Raw genomic sequence first — 19,283 nt, forward strand, 5'->3', positions numbered from 1 at the left:
TTAATTCCATTCATTCTGCTCCAGAATAACTTGACATGTGCCTATACAAGGCTGAACAAAAGACTCATTCAGCAGCGAGGCAAAGCCAAGGCAGGTCAACAGACAAAAAGATCATGTCGTCGCGTGTGTGTGTGCGTGTGTGTGTTTCAAGAGCAGCTGTAATGAGGGACAAGGAGAAGAAAGCCACCTGAGAAAATGAAAGCAATAAAATGGGGGAGGGGCCCTTTTAAACCTTTTTAAAAATGTATTTTCTTCAATTCATTTATCTAGAATATTAAAAACAATGAAAAAAAATCAGTTATGTCATATCCAGGCAAGTCTGTTGGGTGAGTTGGGCACCTGCAGCGCAGTACCACTTCTCACCATAGCATGTGTAGCAGCACTGAGCTCTCCTGGAAGAAAAAGGGCAAGAGGAAGAAAAGGCAGAGAAACCTCCATGAAGTTGGCCCCCCATCAGACACAAATTTATATAAAAACAATTTCCACCGTTTGTGCTGTAAAATAAATAAATAAATAAATGTGCTGCTATCGTTATTAAGATATTTACAGTTCTTTTCTAGGTCAATCTGAGGTGATCCAGTCTCCCATTTTGATTAAAAATGGCTAAAAAAAAAAAAAAAAAAAGGCGTCAGTCGTTTATGGTGCGTTTGTGCTGTAAAAATGTTTGTTAGTGCTGCTATTGTTTTTGAGATAACGATATTAAGTTTGAGTGGCTAACTTAGCCCCCCATTTATTTCTACATGGACCCGAAATGGTGCCATTTCTTTGTGCTGTAAAAAATTTAGTTTGTGCTGCTTTTGTGTTTTAGATATTGAGATATTAATTTCTGCGGACTATGCACCGAGGTCAAGCTCTCGATTTAGCAGTTGATCTACGTTCCTACCCTCACCTATGGTCACGAGCTGTGGGTCATGACTGAAAGAACAAGATCCCGGATACAAGCTGCAGGGTGTCCGGGCTCTCGGAGATAGGGTGAGAAGCTCTGTCATCCGGGAGGAACTCGGCCCGCTACTCCTCCACATTGAGAGGAGCCAGTTGAAGTGGCACAGGCATCTGGTTCGGATGCCTCCTGGACGCCTGGTGTTCCGGGCATGTCCCACCGGCGGGAGGCTCCAGGAACGACACACGCTGGAGAGACCATGTCTCTCGGCTGGCCTGGGAACGTCTTGGGATCCCGCCGGAGGAGCTGGTTAAGGTGGTTGGGGAGAGGGAAGTCTGGGCTTCCCTGCTAAAGTTGCTGCCCCAGCGACCCGACCCCGGATTAAGCGGGAGATCATGGATGGATATTCATTTCAAGTGATGACGTCACTCGCAGCGTTTCCGTATCCAACTGCCGCGGCTGACTGAGCGTACCAACTCTCTCAATAACAGAGGGGTGTCCCAACAACCAGCGCAAACGTAGCACAGACAAATGGCACCTCTTCGGGTCCATATTGCAGTAAATGGAGGGGCTTCAGATATTAATTTCGAGTGATGACGTGACTCGCAGACCCCAAGATACTTGAACTCCTCTCATCTCCGACCTCGAGAGGGCACGCAACCCTTTTCCGACTGAAGATCATGGTGTTGGATTTGGAGGTGCTGATCTTCATCCCAACCGCTTCACACTCGGCTGCGAACTGCTCCATTGAGAGTTGAAGATCACGGCTTGATAAAGCCAACAGCACCATATATTCTGCAAAAAGCAGAAATGCAAAGCCGAGGCCAAGAAATTCTGTCCATAAAAGTTATGAACAGAATCGATGACAGAGGGCAACCTTGGCGGAGTCCAACCCTCACTGGGAAGAATCCGACTTACTGCCGACTAGGGCTGAGACGATCCGCTTTTTCCCCCCGATTTAATCCATACCCCAATACCTGTGTGGTGATCCGATACATATTGCGATACTTAACAATGGCAATATATTACCTTCTAAAATTTATAGAAACGCAGAGGCATGTATCTCCGTTTAAGCTAGATGCCATGACATTTATTCTAGTTTTTACACTGAAAAGTGCATTAACGGTTGCAGCAACTGTTCCTGTGTAAAATAGAACAAAAACTATTTTAAAACACTTCACAATTTAAAGAACTCAAATGTGCAATATAACAGTCCATTTCTTTTTTTCAGCATAGTATCTTTATTGGACTGCTGTTAGCTGCAGTAGTGCCCCCTAGCGGTTTGGCAGATTTGAACTGTTTGTTGTAGGGATGTCCAGATCGCATATTTTTGCACTCAAGTCAGAGTCACCTGATTTTTAGAATCTGCCAATACCGAGTCCCGATAAGGTACCGAGGAGAAAGAAAAAAAAAAAGTTTTTAACATGTTACTGTCCCATTGAAATATTTATAAACAAGAATAACGTAGAAAAACACTTGTCGTTATTCAATGCTTCATTGAGTAAGTCCACTCAAAATCCGCTCATGCTGCTGAGAACAGCTGCTCACTTACATACACACAATACAGCACACTACCGCTTGTGTTTAACAAGTGCAACGATGATTGACACATTCGGTGTCTTTCAAGGTAGCGCTACCAGGCTTCTCTGGCAAGTTCAAAGCTTCAACACTTGTCAATCACCGTCAACTTTAACAAGCAAACTCCAGCGCACTACGGACCAAGAAAAGCAGCAGGACAGAGAGTGATCAGATTGGGATATCTCTAGTTTGCTTGTGGCCGGCGCAGCACATTAGAAGTATCTACAGTATCGATACACAGAAAAAAGTATTGATAATTGGTATTGGGACTGAAGTCGGAATGCATCTCGCCTAATGCAATCTTCTGATATGCTTGCCAAGCATGACCAAAAATGGAATTGTTTTTCACTGAAACTGCTGATAGTTTTGCTTCAGATAATCATGGACTTTTAACTGCCAACACAGCAAGGCTCATGACTTATTTTGCAAGATCTGCAAGAAGAGCTAATCACCGTTCCAAGACACACCTCCTTATCTGTACACTATATAGGGAAGGCCAAGCCATCTGTTTAGTGTGCATTTCTCTACACGGCTTGTTCTGTAACTAAATGCACCCAGTAATTTCAGAAATTAAAACTGCAGTATTGAACTTTTGCCTCCAGTCTTCATTTAACAATCTAGTCTAGCAGTCTCACTTGAATTGAAAACGAACACGCGGAGGACCTGAAAGACTGCCTCCAACAGGACATAAAGGAGCACGATATATCGCCAGACGATGTTTTCCCAGCTTTACCGCCGGCAATACAAACCAAACTCTTGCACCGGTCATACAGGGCTCGAACAGCCCTTACCTGGGGGCTTGGTACCACTGACTCCCGAAGCACCCCACCCAGGACTCCCCGAGGGGCACGGTCGAACGCCTTTTCCAAATCCACAAAGCATATGTAGACCGGTTCGGCGAACTCCTATCCACCCTCGAAGACCTGGCCGAGACCAAAACCACACTGCTTCTCCTGAATCCGAGATTGGACCAGTACCCCTGAATAAACTTTACCAGGAAGGCTGAGGAATGTCATCCCTCTCTAGTTGGAAGACATCCTCCAAATTCTTTCTGATTTGAAGACAAAATCACTTGTGAGCTAGAGAACGAAAAGTCCCCAAGTAATATTTTAAAAACGGACTTTTAATAAGTATGTTTAAAAAAATAGTATTTTCAAATTCACCTATTGCTGAAGCATATTCGTCACCGTGAACCGAATTTTACTAGACATTGAAAAGTCAGACTGTTTTTTCCCCCCCATAGATTTTTGTTGGGATTGAAGGAGGAAGAAGTGCAAGAGTAGCGGATGTAAAAAGATTTTTGTTCCTTTTTAACCTGGAGTATTTGAGGCTTCGAGCAAAAATAAGCTAAGTGATGCAACAACGCGAGAGAGAAAAGGCGACGGAGGAGGCGGATGAAGGCGGGCCTCCCACACACGCAGGCCGGATTAGGAAACATATGCGGCCGAGTAGTAAGGGATTAAGGGGTGAAGGAGAGCGGGAAAGCGGGAGAAGAAGAATGTTACGAGAGGGCGCGGGAGGGGGGCGGTTTTCAAGAGAAGGGGGGCTCGGCCAGCCGGATTTCCAGCCTGGCTTTTATCCTGCCTCATCCTCCATTTCATCCTCCTCCTCCTCACACTCACCTTCGTCTTTGAAGCATCGTATGGCGGTTGAGCAAGGAGGAGTCGGGACCGGGCTATTTGCTGGACACGTCCGTTTCTGCCATCACACAAAAGAGGAAACATTTACGTCAACACTGAAGCCAACAAACCCTCATTTTCTTGACTCATTATTTAAAAGAAACATGAAATAATAATAAGCTCACAAAAAGGTCAACTGTGATAAATAGCTGATAATACATAACTTTCTTGGGGACAGAGAAAGACCACTTTTATTCCCTCCTCAGTAATACACTCAGATCTGAAAATAAAAACCCTAGATTCACATTTATATACAGTATTTATGTTAACAAGAATAAATAATCTATGTAAAAGGCATTATTTAGCTAAATAATTATTATAAAAATGTTGATTATTTGTATTGCATGACCTTTAATGTTTGTTGAGGATATTAACTGATCACAAGATAAACCAATAAAAATCAACAATACTCCAACGATTTGTGACTATTTTACACATTTTAAGTTATAAAAATGAAAAAAAATAGACAAAAAATTCTCATTCTTAATACAGTCGTACCTCTACATACTAACGTCTCTACGTAAGAAATGTTCAGGTTAAGACACCTCAACAGGAAAATACTGCCTCTTGTTACAATAGAAATTTCAAGATACGAAAGGCAAAAATACAGTATATGGGCAGCTACTCTCATCTCCCAGCGTTTACTGATCATAACATACTGTAGTTATAGCAGCTCTGACATTGGCCATTTCCTAGCATCTTACTGACATCCAATTGTCTAAGAGAAATCTCTACTGTATGTGTATATGTGTATCCCAGCGTCCATTTCACTCGCCCCCTCGTGTTCTGACAGCATTGCGTGAGTGTATTAACTCTTAGTCTTTATTATTTTTACATTCTTCACAACTCTTTTTATTGTTATTGTCCAATAACCTACATGTTTTGATTCATTTTTATGCTTTTTAAAGATTTATGTATGATTTTTGGGGGGCTTGCATCGGATGAGGGCATTTCCATGGAAAACACATCTCTACTTATGGAATTTTCACTTAACAAGACTACTGCCATATCCGATTAATTTCAGAAGTAGAGGTACCACTGTACTGGACTGTCTCAGAAAATTAGAATACACAATATTCTAATTTTTTGAGACAGTCCTGCGTATATATACAGGACTGTCTCAGGAAATTAGAATACACAATATTCTAATTTCCTGAGACTGTCTCAGGAAATTAGAATACACAATATTCTAATTTCCTGAGACAGTCTCAGGAAATTAGAATATTGTGTATTCTAATTTCCTGAGACTGTCTCAGGAAATTAGAATACACAATATTCTAATTTCCTGAGACAGTCTCAGGAAATTAGAATACACAATATTCTAATTTCCTGAGACAGTCAGGAAATTAGAATATTGTGTATTCTAATTTCCTGAGACAGTCCTGTATATATACGCAGGACTGTCTCAAAAAATTAGAATATTGTGTATTCTAATTTTCTGAGACAGTCCAGTATATTCTCAAGCAAATGCAATGGTACCTCAAAATAAGATTGCTTTTCGACATCCAATGTAAAATTTGACTCGCCAATTGTTTTTACCACCGACGACATGCTCAAAATACGACAATTTATAATAGCGTCGCAGTTCCTTTGTTTTGCCGGAAGACGGACGCACGGCGGATTTTCTTGTGAGAGAAAACACTGGTTACAAGGTTAGTGCTAGTGTTGCACCGACACAATTTTTTGGGCCCGATACAGATACATGGCTGTGCAGTATCGGCCGATACCACTGTTTGAAATATATATATATACTGTATATATATATATATATATATATACATGTATATGGTGGAAAACACAGACAAGACTGAAAAAGCAGTTTCTCCTCTTGCACTCCTCTTTAAAAGAAACTGCTGTATTTTAAGCCAAAACAACTGTTGTGTTTGATAGAACAATATGTCTATATGCTGCCATAGCAGATTCATGGCGCATTAAGCCACCGAACTATTTTTAATTTTTCCATTTTACCCTGAATACCCCCATTTACAGACGTCCCGCAACCGCTATTGTTTCAACCCAGCCATAAAACGAAGGTAATCATATTTATTATTCAAAATGTCTGTTGTTTTTAGCTTAGAATCATTAATTGATCTCTCATATTTCATTTACAAAAAAAACGACTTAAAAGAATTATTCACTCATATATTTTAAACTTTTTAAAAATTATATCACAATGAAAAAAATGGCATCTGTAAAAAAGTCACGGATATCTACCTCATAACTATCGCTTAATTCTATTTTTTTCTTTTTTTTTTTTTCTTTGTTAGTCTCATTTTCTCCGGTATGTTAGATGATAAATAATCGATCCAAACAAAGAAAAATTGAAAAAAAAAAAAAAAAAAACGTTTAAAAGGGTAAATATATGAAAAAGAAAATCTCGACTACTCCTTGATGTCTGCGATTTCTGCATCGTGACCCTAGTTATATTACCATGTTTCACCCATAAAATCCTAAAAATATCCGGCTGCGGCCATTCACATTTGTGTCTTGACACTCGATGACACATACTACATGGAGTTTTTAATCGAAACAACTACGCGATAATATCTCGTTAAAGTCATGGTGTTTGTAATTCTGCTCTCACCTCCAGATAGGGTGTTGCTGTTTAAAAAACAATTTTATTTTAAAAATGCCCTCCTGTTGAGAATTTTTCTTCCCCCAGAAAATTGAGATTTTAAGCTTTCCGATGATGTATCACACATGCATATCAGACAATTCAATTCAAACTTCAAGACACCTGAGTGTTTTCCACCATGTATACTGTATGTTGTATAAGGGATGCAACGATACAGTTAAGTCACGGTTTGGCACGATTTTCGATACAATTCAATACATTTAATGCTTTGAAACAGAAAATACAACTTTTTTTTAATGTTTTTTTTATTTGCTAACAAGCAAAAATAACAAAGCCATCATATAAACAAGCATTTTAGTGCATGATATTTATGTGCTTACTTCTTACTGATCTGCAGATATTTTGTATAAAAGTGCTGAGAACAATCTTTACTGTTTGTAAAGTGAACTGGGGCACACCGTTTATTGCTGCCGCTCTCTTAAGCAGCTACTGTATATTTACCACATGAGCAAAACATCCATTTGTGGACCGAGTCCATCTGTGTCACGTACTGAATTAACAGTACTTGCAGCATTATGTATAGTCAGTGGTATGGCTTGATTTGGCCAGCTTAACTTCCATTCAGTGATGGCGGTTTTTAATTCATCAATATAGTATATGGACTGCGCGTCACTCTGGCCTCACGAAGCTAATGGCATGGGATCTAACGTAGCACATCTAGGTTGCTAATTGATGTTATCTAGTGTGTGCACGCGAGAGTTGACATTGGATCTAACATAGCACATCTAGGTTGCTATTTGACGATATCTAGTGTGTGCGCGAGAGAGTTGGCATGGGATCTAACGTAGGACATCTAGGTTGCTATTTGATGATATCTAGTGTGCGCGCGAGAGTTGGCATGGGCTCTAACATAGCACATCTCGGTTGCTATTTGATGATATCTAGTGTGTGCGCATGAGTGTGGGAATTAAATATTGTGCTCCCTATTGAACCAATATGGAGTATACTGTACATGAATAGGTACATTTCTACACGTTTTAGGAGTTTTGGGGATGTCTGTTTTTTTCTGCCTGTACAGCTTTGGGCGCGGGGGGGGGGAGACAACCCATACTTCTATTTCTGAAAGGTGGCAACTCTAGGACTTTCTGATCCCAATGTCGTCACAACAGCAGACGCTAGTCAACGCATGCTAACCAATTGTGAATGCCATATTTATATGAGCAGCGTATCATCGCGGATTTGTGTTGCTGCGAACACACTTATTACTGAAGACGAAGGTGTTTATTTCGTTTGGTAAATCAAGAGACAAAATCATTCTGATGTCATGCATCGGGATTTGGGAATTTAGCTCACTTGGGGAGGACAGGACTGTTGCTTTCAAGTGATGCCAGTAGATGGTATCGGTGCCCTAAATGTTGGTACTCGTTGATACCGATACCACCAATTCGGGCCGGATTGGCGCCCCCTGCCAGTACTGGCACTACTTTAGTTAGTGCATGTGGTGAAAAAAGAAAAAGCTGATGCCTATCAATGAAATGAAGATGAAAATGATAGAAAAATATGAGCTTGGTGTGCGCATCAGTGAAGTGGCTCGACAATACGGCCGTAAAATGTCTACGATCTCGGCGGTCCTCCTCCGACCTCTGTTCACCAGTCTTTAGAAGTTAAGGTGACTATTATTATTGTGGTAACATCGCCAAAGAAATCGCCATCTTTGTCAGGTTTCTAATCATTTATTCCATCAACTTATGCAACACAACACGCCTACTGTCCGCCACAGTTGATGCCTGCACAAAACATCAAAAGACAAAGTAAAATCTCTACCACACTCTCTATCTCACTGTCATTGTCAGCCACACGGTGCGTTCAGGTACAGCGTGCATAAAACGTCCGCCACATTCGAACCTGATTATTACAGGAATTATTATTTTAATCATACTATTCCAATTTTTCTTTATATTTGTTTTGCTATGTGTAATTGCCATTTGTAATAGTACCAGCAGTATTTATTAAGGATTTATGAAATAAAAACAAACAAGGTCCTGGGACGAATTAACTTTGTATGTAGAGGTACCACTGTATGTATTATTTGTTAGTATCCCTTCCATTATTATTCAATTGATTCAGATAACAGGCTGATGTTGGATTTGGAAAATTTAAAAAAAAAAAATCAGCACAAAATGTAAAAGTCTACTAAATCATTATTTGCACCGAGTGTGTATTTGTCTTGTGAGTCTCTTAGGGAGTTCAGAGGTGAAGGTCATGTGACATATCAAGGGATGGAAAAGAATCAACAAGAAAGGACCAGAGAGCCTGAGAAAAAAAATCTTTAAACTACAATGACTGATATTTCTGCCTTCTCCACATAACCTTCAAACATCGTCAAAGAAAAAAAAACACTCACAGAAGTAATTTTTTTTTGTAATTGTGTCGGACAATGAATCTACCTTATCGATTGATTTGTGTTTAACTTGCGGCGCGATTTTGTTTTTGACTCACCTGTATAAAATCATAAGACCGAGAACTTCCATTTACATATAACATATTTGCATAAGCCATTTGAAATTTAATATTACAATAGCAATTCTAAAATATATCAAGGAGGAAAAAAATACTTTTTAATGTATTATGAACACTTGGCTCAACGTTTTACTACAAATAATAAACATTGAAAGGTCCATTTGCCTTAAAATGACTCGATACGTTCTCCTCCATCTGTCCTTTCGCTCAATCTTTAAGGCTCCAGACCCACAAACACACCCGTGACCCCAGAGGTCAACCCTTGTGGATGGGGTCAGACGTCTGGTATGAAGCTGACCTTCGACCCAGAGGCCGCGACTGCTCGCTCGCATCCTAAGCAGCTGGACAACACACTAGCGAGTGTGCGCGTCAGAATTGTCAACTCGCTTTCGGGCGACGAGGTCAAGCCAACGCCGCCGTCAAACGCGCCGCAACACTATTGATCAAGGCAGAAGAAATCGATGGATGCTCCAGCTTCATTATTCAGGGGTTAATATCTCATTAGCGGCTATTATCGCCACGGCGACAGGCGGTTAGTGACACACACGCCGTGTGCGGATTATAGGAAATCAATCCGGGAGTAGTAAGAGTTTTCCTGCCTGATCGCGTCAAACAAGCGGTACTTCCTGTGATGTAACCGAGAGAGGTCTCTCGATAAAGGCTTGGTTGGTTGGGTATAAAGTCAAGTGATTGGTCAGTTAAGTCTTTGGAAGGTTAGTGTATTTGTCGATTAGTTGGTCAATCGATTAGTCATTTGAGTACATGTTTGTTTATTTGGATTGTCAGTCACTTGGATGGGTAACGATTTAGTCTATTCGTATGTTAGCAACTTTATATCAATTAGTGATGCAACGATTAATCAATTAACTTGAGTAATTTGATTAGAAAAAAGCTTGGAATTAAATTTGGCTGCTTCGAGGATTCGTTTAACTAGAGTGGCATTGTAATGTTTTTTTTTGAAAGTGTTTGCATTTAAAGTAGTTTTTTTTCATTTGGGTGGATACACCGCCTTCTAGTGGCAACAGTGAATATGACATAAATCATCTATTTCGGGGTCATTTTGCAATAAATGGGGGACTGGGTGACATCACTCGAAATTAATATCTATCTCTAGAACGATAGCGGCACATACAAAAATTTTTACAGCACAAACAAAGCATAAACGATTGACACCAATTTAGTGCTGCAAGGATTAATCTATTAACTCGAGTCATTCGATTAGTAAAAAGCTTCGATTCTAATTTTGCTGCTTCGAGTATTCGTTTAATTAGAATCCGTTGTCATGGTTTTGAAAGGGTTCACATGTAGTTACACTCCCCTCTAGTGGCAACAGTGAATATGACAAAACTCATCCAACATGGCTAAATCCAGCTGCTTCCTGTTAAGACCAACATAAGGTATGTTATGACTATATGTTTGTTTATACATTCGTTACATAGTTTAGAGATATACTTAGCAGTTTTTTGTGGGAATACGTGTCTAAACAATTTGTTCAGAGCGTTGTAAAAATTAAAAATAAAAAAACATTTTATCGCATTTAAGCTCGCTGACTTTTGCTATGTAAGTTCGCCAATTGTTGTACTTTGATCCTCATTTATTAATTTAAAATCGCTTGAGGCTAACCTCAGGTATTTTCATTTATTTTAATGCATTTATTGCTATTGGAAAATGAAAATGCAATTCTGCATAGTTTGAAAAAAACACTCGGGAATTTTATTTTGTATTCACATGTAATGCTCTTTTGAAAGTGGAATATTAGCAAGCCTTTGTTTTACATGTCCTAAAATTTATTCTGCAACATATTAAATGTTCCTAATCCAATTACTCATTTGACCTAACTAATTGAAGAATTAATCGATTACTTAAATAATCCATAGCTGCAGCAGCCCTAATATCAATTGACTGGGTGGAAATTAGTCAATAGATTGATTGTTTTTTGGTCATTTTGTTTAATGATTTACCTATTTAGCTAGATTCATTGGCTACCATAATTACAAAATTGGTTTACTTGCTAAAGTCACCCTATTTACAATAAATAAACGAAATACAGAATAAGTACCGTATATTAAATTTCTGGTAGGTGTCCCATGATGTCCCATATGCAAAGAGATTAGACGTTCATCTGCATGGTGGGTTCAACGGTTCAATACTGGCCACTTGACATGAGACAATTTTAGTGGTGAGATGTCAGGAGATTGTTGTAAGCAGGTGAGAAGCGATGGCAAAAAAACCTCCTCCGATTAAAGAGGGTTTGATATACGGCTTGCTTCACACCTCTCTCCAACTTTCGATTCTTTCCTTATAGAATTGTCCAGAAAACGAGTATCCCTGATTTTTGAAATGCAACTTAAGATTCTAAATGGAAGATGAAAACTGTTCAACACCAAGGAAAGTCTAGTTGCTCCTATTCAGTTTTTTGGTTTGCGGACATAATTGTTCAACTGTGTCAGTTTTGAAAACACACATACATACACACACAAGCACACACACACACAAAAAAAAAAAAAGCAAGCAAGAGAAATCATACATATGATCTTACTTACGGCTGTTATCAGTTTATGTGATGGTGGTGGTGGGGTTATGCGGGGGCAGCATCAGCAGGGTTTCTCTAGCTTATCAGCTAGCAGACACTCATGATCCTTATTAGCCACGGAAGGGAAACACACCATTAGAAAATTGCACCTACTGCCCGAACAAAATAAGACGATTACGTATCAAATCACTTGTTTCTTCTTTAAATGTAACAGCGATCAATATGGACTTAAATTGAAAGACAACACCATTTTAATGTCTTCTCATCGGGAAGAATCTTGTTTAATAAATTGGAGGGAAAACAATAACTGAATTTCTTTTTTTTTTTATGTGTAATAGTGGAGAAAAACAAATAAAAACCAGTATTTCTAGGAATTAGCTGCCCAACATAGGGACAGACATTTTGTCAGTGCCTGTACTGTTTTAGCCAATCAAATGTGAGTAATTCAAAATACCCACCGTTCCTGGGAATGTCATTAAAACATGCATATGTCTCTATCCGATTAACTCTTGGTTTAATTATAGTGATTGTAATGGTTTGGAAAGTGTTTAGTTTTATTGATTTGAGTGGTTACACTGCCCTCTAGTGATAGCAGTAAATATGCCATAACTTCTAACAAGGCGGAATCCAGCCGCTCCCTGTAAAGACCAACATAAGATATGTTTTTAAGCTAATATGTTGGTTTATACATTCGTTATTTAGTTTAGTAGTATATTTAGCTGTTGTTTTTTTTTTTTGTGGGAATATGTGTCTCAACGATTTGTTCCGAGTATTGTTACAAAAAAAGTTAGCATTTTATAGCATTTAAGCTAGATGACTTTTACAATGCAGATAAGCCAATTGTTCTTTTGTTGTACTTGATCCTGATTTATTTTTAATATCGTTGGAGGCTAGGCTCAGGTATTTTTAATTTACTTAAATGCATTTATTGTTCTTGTTAAATGATAGTGCAATTCTGCATAATTTGAAGAAATTCAGGAATTTTATTCCGTATTTAATGCTCTTTTGAAAGTGTAATCTTACCACTCCAAGATATTGCAAGCATAAACACTTCTTTGTTTTAGATATCCTAAAATTTATTCCGCAATGCATTAAATGTTCGTAATCTGATTACTTGGTTATTTGAAATCACTGATTGATAGAATAATCGATTACCTAAATCATCGATAGTTTTGTCTGTTAGTTGTCTATAAATTAGTCACAAGTAGACGTCCAATCCATTTGAACTGAGAGCCAATTTGTTCATTCACTGCCAACCACTCCAAGTTCAAATGGATTGGACAGCCATCACAGTCAATGGCAGCCAATTCGTTAATTTTGGTGACACTTTTCTTTAAACATGATGAAAAACAAGGGACGAATACAGTGCTAGGCAGCAATAAATCAGCAATTTCATTACACATTTATTTGCTTACAGAATTACATTATGTTATCATCATTTTGACTGTTTTAATTGGCTCTTTCTAGCGGTTTAATTTAGGAATTTTTGATCCACATAGTACCCAGTGTTTTTAATGACGGCATTAGAGCATAACGGCGTTACTAACATCGTTATTTTTGTCAGTAGTGAGTAATCTAATTAATTGCTTTTCCCCATCTTTGCAACGCCGTTATCGTTACTAAGGATACGAAGGCTCGCGTTACTACAATTTGGGTGAATGACACGGGAGACACGGAGAGAGCAGAACAGGAGGAGGAAGGAGGGTAAGGGGGTTGTGACACCGTTGCAAACGCGATGCTAGGTGGCTCGGAGCGTTAGCATTTGTAGCATTCGCGTTCTCGCTAGCATTAGCATTTAGCGTGGCGAGTGTCATGTTAAACTTTTTACATAGAGTTCGTGGCGTTCAGGTGGGCACAATTCATTGAAAATATTGGACTGTTCTCCTCTTCAGTATGCATTATCGTCACTAAGTGGCCGTTGTCCTTGTAGATGCCACAAAAAATAATGTTTTTTGTTTTTCAAAAATAGTCACTTGCCCTAAACTTTTCTTGAATATACCATCACACTCTTATATGGGTGACATTTAAAAAAAAAAAAAAAAAAAAAAAGAGTGACCTATGTTTTTTGGGGGGATGAAAAAGTTCAATTCAATCAGTTAATATAAACATATTTGATGTAAAAGATGTTATAGAACCAGTGTTGTTAATCTTACTTTAAAAAAGTAATTAATTATAGTTACGAATTACTTTTCCCAAAAAGTAATTGCGTTACTAACTCGGTTACCTGGATGCAAGAGTAGTAATTAGTTACTTGGCAAAGTAACTGGTGATAATTTTCATGTTTTAATTTTTTTTCCTCCTTAAAAAAAAAAAAAAAAAAAAAAAACATAGGCCACACTATGAGAAGTTTTAAAAGGTTTTTGGGACAATTGGCCCTAGCCCGATTCTTTACCCTAATTTACCCTTTACCCTGAATCAACCGTTAAAAGTTGTTAAAATTGTTCCCATTATTGCATTAGTGTGAAAGTGTGAAAGTTTTAAAACTGCTTCATCATTTAAAGATAGATTCAAGTCAAGATTTTGCCGATTTAGGAGTATTTTAGATAAAAAGTTACTTAGGTTCGCTAGGAAGGTTCTCTACAACAGAGCCTTCCTAAGAAGTCTACTGCTTTAAGATGGCGGCTGTTTACTAACGCATCTAGTGCTGTGTCTGTCATTTCGCATCTAGTTCTATACATATATATATAGATATATATGATATCTACTATGTCTACCATATCAACCATATCATGTAGGCTATCGGCTACAACAGGTATTATTGGAGCTACCTAGATCGCGTTTGCTTGGCGTCATAACTTTCTTGCCTCCTCCCCCCTCCTGCTCTGCTCTGTCGTCTTGGTGAGTCCGTCTCCCTCAGACTTTTCTCGCGTCATTCAACCAATATAATAACGCATAGTAACACAGGCCTTTCCGTCCTCAGTAACGGTAACGGCGTTGCCAAGATGAGATAAGTAATTAATTAGTTTACTCACTACCGAAAAAAATAATGCCGTTAGTAACGCCGTTATATTGTAACGCCGTTATTAACAACACTGTATAGAACGGGTCATGTAATAAGTAACGTGTAGAACAGGGGTCAACTTTTTTCTGTGAGGGCCACATAACTTTTCCCTTCTCTGATGAGGGGCCGGGTCAGTTTGTAACAGAAAAAGTGTGACGATTGAAGGAGTGACTAAATGTAAAAATGTATTGTTTTTAAGAAAGCCACAATCAAATAACACTTTCTGGATTTTTCACGGAACAAAAGTAAATAAAATAAAAAAAAATAATAATATAATATATAGGGCTGTCAAACGATTAAAAATTTTAATCGAGTTAATTACAGCTTAAAAATTAATTAATCGTAATTAATCGCAATTAATCGCAATTCAAACCATCTATAAAATATGCCATATTTTTCTGTGAATTATATATATATTCTGTAAAATAAATTGTTGGAATGGAAAGATAAGACACAAGATGGATATATACATTCACCATACGGTACATAAGGACTGTAGTGGGCATTTCACTCTACTGTCATTTAAATCTGTCTATGCTGTCCTCACTCCGAAGCGTCTACTTTTTCCAAAGCTAGACAGCTGGTGAACGACGCCTTAATAATCAGACTTCTTCCTTTTTCATCTGATTTATTAATAAAATGGCCTCAAACCATTGTCCTCTTTAGACCGTCCTAAAACTACCAAAAAAAAAAAAAAAAGTACACAAGCATTGCATTAGCAACAACGTTAGCTTAGCACGCTATACAGGTTAACTAAACATAAAAAGCGTCCCATACAAAAAATATAACATTTCGCTAATTAACATAATATGTACATTCTTTACAACAACCATACTTACGGACAAATCCTGTCCAAGGATCATATAAGCACAACAGAGACGTTGTGGAGCCATATTGAACTGGCAAGAAAAGAATAAACCATGTCGCAAAGCGACCACAAGAGTTCGCTGTTAGACAGCAGAAAAAGCCTTGCTGTAAAACTTGCCAAAAGGCAGAATACTGTCTGAGCGGGACATGTGCGTTAATTGCGTCAAATATTTTAACGTGATTAATTTAAAAAATTAATTACCGCGCGTTAACGCGTTAATTTTGACAGCCCTAATAATATAATATTATAATAATAACACTATTACTTAAATGGATAATAACCAAATAACTCTCTCTGGGTTCTTCACAGAAAAAAGCCAGGAAATAAATAACACTATTGAGAAAAAAAAAATTGTTCAGGTGGCCGGCCCAAATGTGGAGGCGGGCCGTATCCGGCCGTAGTTTGGGGACCCCTGGTGTAGAACATGAAAAGTAACGTCAGTTACTTTGCCGAGTAATTACTCTTAGTTACTAACTCAATTACTTTTTGGGAGAACTAATTTGTAACTAATTAGTTTTTAAAAGATTAACAACACTGTGGAAAACAAAGGACAAATACAGTGCTATATATCAGCAACCTTTAAAATTACATAGCGCCCTTATTTGCCAACAGAATTACATTATTTTGGTATCAATTTGAAAGTTTTGATTGGCTCTTTCTAATTTTTTTTACTGGAATAATTTTGGAATTTTTGATCCACATACCTAACCTTATGTCAAAGAAATTATCCTACGTTCAACTTTCAATTTGCTTGACCTCAAAAGCAACCACCTTGATTTGTCCTACAGACTTAAAAGCAGAAATTAATGTTTAACTTGACCAAATTCATTCATTGTGATGAGCAAACATTTAGGTAAATGTGCGTAGCCTTCAAAACACGATTAAACGTGGGGCAGTTTCACTTAACTCGACTTAAAAATCACACACTGCGAGTTGTTTGACATATTGAGTAATTTAGACAGTTTTAAACAATAAAATGTGATTCTTTTGCTCTTTTTTACTAACTTAAACAGCGGTGGCGTCGGTTATCGAATAATGGCGTCCTAAATTACACACACCTGGCGTAAAGTACGGCGTTGTATGGCAGTGACGCTGCGGGCGGCCTCCGAGCCTCCCAGCGGCTTTCGAGGCTTTCTGACGCCGGGACGTGATGAAACCGAGTCGGTCTAACCCGGTATATTCGCTGGGGGGAAGGTTAGCAGGATAAAATGGGGGTCTGGTGGCATTAACAGTGGTAGGCTGGCCGGCCTGACCTTTGACGTCACGGCGGCGAGGTCAGCCACAAAAATCGATTCTATAAAATTAAAAGAAACTCATCATGTCAACGCTGCAGACACAATAACGTTGTGGCTGTTGTCAAGCTGCCATTTTATTGCGACGTAAAAACAAAATATGGCGCGTTTATAATTTTATTTTTTTTTTGCTTCTAATTAAGTTCCAACAATATTTCATAAATTATAAATTAGGTGGATATGCGATTTAAGTTGGATAAGTATTAAGGAAAAATACAAATTAAATCCTTTTGTTTTCATTTATTTCGCATAAATGTACATCTGGCAATTATTTAGGTAGTTTCTATCACCGTGTAGTATAATTTCAAGTACATTCGAGAGAAAACAAATGTCGAATTATACTGTTTGTAAATTAGATATTTTCATTTTTAAAATTTTTCTAAATAAACACATTGGCGGGTAGACGTCCAATCAAAAACACATTTAAATTTACAGAAAAAAATGAAAAGAAGCGCACAATTGGGACGTTTAATGCCACTGAAAGAGTTCATTTGTTTGCATGAAAGTTGCGTATTAAATATTACAATACAAAATGCGAAACCAATATATAAATTTGTACTCAAAAATAAATTGAAGCAAAAATAATATGAAAACCATTTTCAGTCGTCATTCAATCCCAAATTCTGATTTCATTTGATAAGCAGGTCAACTCCACGTTCAGCGTTCGGGGGGAGGTGGTGCGCGTGCACGCGTGCTCGTCGGATCGATACCCAGGCGCGTGCGCGTCTTTCCGGTGAATAGAAAGCGCGTGACGTCACGGAAGCGTCTCAGCCTTTTAATTGATTTGTCATAATGAACTAGAGGCTTGTCTCCATCGATTTCAGCAGCAGGAAGCTCGTTAAATAAAGTCGTCACTCGATAACAATTACACTCGGAACACGCGTGGGAATCCAAACGTCTTGTATGCAAATGAGTTTAAGCCTCCAAAATGTATAGGAATAAAGCGCAAAACTCCATAGTCGGTATGTGTAATTGAGTTGTTGTCGATTAAACGTGACTAATATGAAAATGAATTAAATTAAAACACTGATAACTTAGCTCTGGCCTACAGAACAAATGTAAAATTTCATTTCCATTTGTAAATGAGTAAAAAAAAATTGAATAAATACAATTATAAGTAAGGTTTAATTCACAAAAATAAATAATCAAACGACTTGACTGACAATTATTTGAATATGTTACATCCAGGTTGCAAAATGTGTGAATTTGCAAGCTGAGATTTAAAAATAAAAGCACAACAGGTGTTCTCCCATTTGCTCAATTCTCAACTTCCAATTCCACACAAATCATCAGTCATGACTTCCATGTCAGTGGATGAGAAGATGCAAGAACATGATGAGAACACGACAGAATAAGACAAGCGCAATAAGGAAACAAGCATAAAGGATGAAAAGGACAGGACAATTCAATGGACAGACTGATAAAATGATAGAAGACAATGAGAAACGAAGGAGAGAGGACCCCCCAAAAAGAAAGAAGAGAGTGACTCCAGAACAATGAGAAGAGGAGCATACGAACACTCAGAAGATGCCGAGCGCAAACAACAAAGCGTCTGCGGATGAGAAAGAGAAGCCAGGAAAGAAGAAAAGGAGGAGGAAGAAGAGGTGGGAGGGTGTCTTCAATGAAACGCGGCGAGGCCCCCGTGTCCTCGGCACGTGCAGGCCCCCTTCCACACGAGAAAAGGATCGGCGACCCATCTGGACACAGAAGAAGTACAAAAAGAAGGGGAAGATAAAGAAAATGGCAAAACTAAAAAGAAGTGGAGGAGATTCAAGAACAGAAGGAAAGGAGAACAAGAAAATGGAAATGGAAGGAAACAAAAGAATGCAAGGGGAGGAAAAAGTAAAGGAAAATCGGGGAAAGAGAATCAAGAAAAAGGCAGGAGAAAAATAGCAAAAATTAAAGGAGAACTGGGGAAAAAGGAGATTTTTTTAAAAATGAAGATGAAGAAGGAGACGCTAACAGGAAATGAAAAGAAAGCTATAAAGGAAAACAGACAAAGCAATGGAAAGCAAGACCTCAAAAAAGAAAAGAAATATAAAAAAAGACAAAAGGACAAGGGGAAAAAAGCAAGCAAAAAAGGCCAAATGTAAGAAAAGGGGGAAAAAAAGACAAAAGGACAAGAAAGTCAGAGAAAGATAAGAAGTAAAAGGAGGAAAGAAAAACATAAGTTTTGGGGGGAAAAAAAAAAAAAAAGCAAAATAAGTGAAAAACAAAACCACACTCAAATAGTAACAAAAGCTGACAAATTTTGTTACATTGAAATCAAACCTGGGCTAATCTCACCTGCGAGCATCATCACCGTTACCACGGTGACACACAAAGATGCTGAGTGGTTTTCTTCGGGCTAGAAAACC

At 38.3% G+C, this 19,283-nt stretch overlaps 1 protein-coding gene across 3 annotated transcripts in view; it reads right to left on the bottom strand.

The window, feature by feature from the left end:
• Window positions 1–16,950, bottom strand: part of LOC130910728 (POU domain, class 2, transcription factor 1-like) — a 257,235-nt gene extending 240,285 nt beyond the window's left edge. Inside the window, exons 1-4 of one of the 3 annotated variants that reach the window (XM_057828254.1) lie at window positions 16,888–16,950; window positions 16,693–16,817; window positions 11,776–11,871; window positions 4,081–4,156 (exon numbers count right to left, since the gene is read on the bottom strand). The gene's annotated coding sequence lies outside the window, so the exon portion shown is untranslated. The other 2 variants (XR_009061899.1, XM_057828253.1) reach the window with 2 other exon arrangements.
• Between the last annotated feature and the right edge of the window lie 2,333 nt (window positions 16,951–19,283).

This window comes from Corythoichthys intestinalis, chromosome 22 (assembly GCF_030265065.1).
Source record: "Corythoichthys intestinalis isolate RoL2023-P3 chromosome 22, ASM3026506v1, whole genome shotgun sequence".
NCBI classification, from domain to species: Eukaryota; Metazoa; Chordata; class Actinopteri; order Syngnathiformes; family Syngnathidae; genus Corythoichthys; species Corythoichthys intestinalis.